The sequence below is a fragment of the Piliocolobus tephrosceles genome, chromosome 12 (genome assembly GCF_002776525.5).
Source record: "Piliocolobus tephrosceles isolate RC106 chromosome 12, ASM277652v3, whole genome shotgun sequence".
In the NCBI taxonomy this organism is placed as follows: Eukaryota; Metazoa; Chordata; class Mammalia; order Primates; family Cercopithecidae; genus Piliocolobus; species Piliocolobus tephrosceles.
In genome coordinates, this window is record NC_045445.1 from 78,045,692 (window position 1) to 78,048,739 (window position 3,048).

The 3,048-nt window shown below is 41.6% G+C and overlaps 1 pseudogene; it reads left to right on the top strand.

The window, feature by feature from the left end:
• Nucleotides 1–676: 676 nt before the first annotated feature.
• On the top strand, nt 677–2,381 carry LOC111536202 (annotated as a pseudogene).
• Nucleotides 2,382–3,048: the final 667 nt, after the last annotated feature.

The window sequence follows — 3,048 nt, forward strand, 5'->3', positions numbered from 1 at the left end:
GGATGTGGAGAAATAGGAACACTTTTACACTGTTGGTGGGATTGTAAACTAGTTCAACCATTATGGAAAACAGTATGGCGATTCCTCAAGGATCTAGAACTAGATGTACCATATGACCCAGCCATCCCACTACTGGGTATATACCCAAAGGATTATAAATTATGCTACTACAAAGACACATGCACACGTATATTTATTGCGGCACTATTCACAATAGCAAAGACTTGGAATCAACCCAAATGTCCATCAGTGACAGACTGGATTAAGAAAATGTGGCACATATACCCCATGGAATACTATGCAGCCATAAAAAAGGATGAGTTTGCGTCCTTTGTAGGGACATGGATGCAGCTGGAAACCATCATTCTTAGCAAACTATCAGAAGAAGAGGAAACCAAACACCGCATGTTCTCACTCATAGGTGGGAACTGAACAATGAGCTCACTTGGACTCGGGAAGGGGAACATCACACACTGGGGCCTATCATGGGGAGGGGGGAGAGGGGAGGGATTGCATTGGGGAGTTATACCTGATATAAATGATGAATTGGTGGGTGCTGACGAGTTGATGCGCGCAGCACACCAACATGGCACATGTATACATATGTAACAAACCTGCATGTTATGCACATGTACCCTAGGACTTAAAGTATAATAAAAATTAAAAAAATAAAATAAAATCCATTCCACTTCCACAGCCCTTCCTACCAGCAGATGATCATCGAAATCAATTTGGGCAAAACCAGTCCTCATCAGCTCCCAATATGCATATAAGCACAGTAGAACCTGTCGATATTGATGACTTGATTAGAGACCAAGCATTTCGTGGTGATGGAGGTTTGTCTGCCACACCCCCCGCCTGGGTCACTCACTAACGTGAAAGCCTTACAGAAATCTCCAGGACTTCAGTGAGAAAGGAAGTCATCTTCATCCTCAGAAGACAAGAGTCAAATGAAAATGCTTGGTAGACAGGACTGGAACAATGATTGGGAGATTCCTGTTGGGCAGATTACAGTGGGACAAAGAATTGGATCTAGATCATTTGGAACAGTCTACAAGGGAAAGTGGCATGGTGATGTGGCAGTGAAAATGTTGAATGTGACAGCACCTACACCTCAGCAGTTACAAGCCTTCAAAAATGAAGGAAGGGTGCTCAGGAAAACATAACATGTGAGTATCCTACTCTTCATGGGCTATTCAACAAAGCCACAACTGGCTATTGTTACCCAGTGGTGTGAAGGCTCCAGCTTGTATTACCATCTCCGTATCATTGAGACCAAATTTGAGATGATCAAACTTACGAATATTGCACGACAGACTGCACAGGGCGTGGATTACTTACATGCCAAGTCAATCATCCATAGAAACCTCAAGAGTAATAATATATTTTTTCCTGAATACCTCACAGTGAAAATGGGTGATTTTGGTCTAGCCACAGTGAAATCTCGATGAAGTGGGTCCCATCAGTTTGAGCAGTTGTCTGGATCCTTTTTGTGGATGGCACCAGAAGTCATCAGAATGCGAGATAAAAATTCATACAGCTTTCAGTCACATGTATATGCATTTGGGATTGTTCCATATGAACTGATGACTGGACAATTACCTTATTCAAACATCAACAACAGGGACCAGATAATTTTTATGGTGGGATGAGGATACCTATCTCCAGATCTCAGTAAGGTACAGAGTAACTGTCCAAAAGCCATGAACAGATTAATGGTAGAGTGCCTCAAAAAGAAAAGAGATGAGAGACCACTTTTTCCCCAAATTCTCACCTCTATTGAGCTGCTGACCCTCTCATTGCCAAAAATTCACCGCAGTGCATCAGAACTCTCCTTGAATTGGGCTGGTTTCCAAACAGAGGATTTTAGTCTATATGCTTGTTCTTCTGCAAAAACACCCATCCAGGTGGGGGGATATGGTGCATTTCTTGTCTATTGAAACAAGTAAGTGAGAGAGTGCAGGAGAGTAGAAACAAAAGGAAAATAAATGAACATATGTTTGCTTATATGTTAAATTGAATAAAATATTCTTTTTTTAAGGTGAACCAAAGAAAACTTGTGTGGTTAAAGACTAGATATAACTTTTCCCCAAACTGATATTTATACTTAACATTGGATTTTGAGCATCCAAGGGTTAAAATACATAGACATTGCTAAAATTTGGCAGTGCCTCTTCTAGAGGCTTTACTTTCTGTTCTGAAGGGTTTGTTTTGTTCACTTGGTTATTTTAAGTATTAAACTTCTGTTTTCTCATGCAACTTTTGTCACTAGCTATCACATGTCCACTAGGGACTCCAGAAGACCATACCTGTGCCTGTGTTTGCAGGTGGGAAGTTGGCAGTAGGTTAACCTGGGTTAGATAAGGCAAACTGAATAGATCTGATTTAGGAAGTCACTAGAATTTAATAATTTTTTTTTTTTTTTGAGACAGAGTCTCGCTCTGTTGCCCAGGCTAGAGTGCAGTGGCGCAATCTCGGCTCACTGCAAGCTCTGCCTCCCAGGTTCATGCCATTCTCCCACCTCAGCCGCCAGAGTAGCTGGGACTACAGGCGCCTGCCATCACACCCAGCTAATTTTGTTTCTGTATTTTTAGTAGAGATGGGTTTTCCTCGTGTTAGCCAGGATGGTCTCGATCTCCTGACCTCGTGATCTGCCTGCCTCGGCCTCCCAAAGTGTTGAGATTACAGGCGTGAGCCACCACGTCTAGCCCTTAACACTTTTTCTATAATGATTTCTTTTTACAACAATTTGGAAAATATGGATATACTTTATTTCCTTGAGGCAATAAACTAAATTTCTTTTTATAAATTGTGAGTGTAGGTGACCAAAAATATTGCTGAGGAGTGGCATGCTTGACATGAGTAAAATGACTTAACTTTGGATTTTTAGTGGGAAAATGTTATAAATGGGAGTTCCTTTTAAATAACTTTTAAAAAAATACATTAAGGGCCAGGCGCGGTGGCTCATGCCTGTAATCCTAGCACTTTGGGAGGCTGAGCCAGGCAGATCATGAGGTCAGGAGATCAAGACCATCCTGGCTAACACAG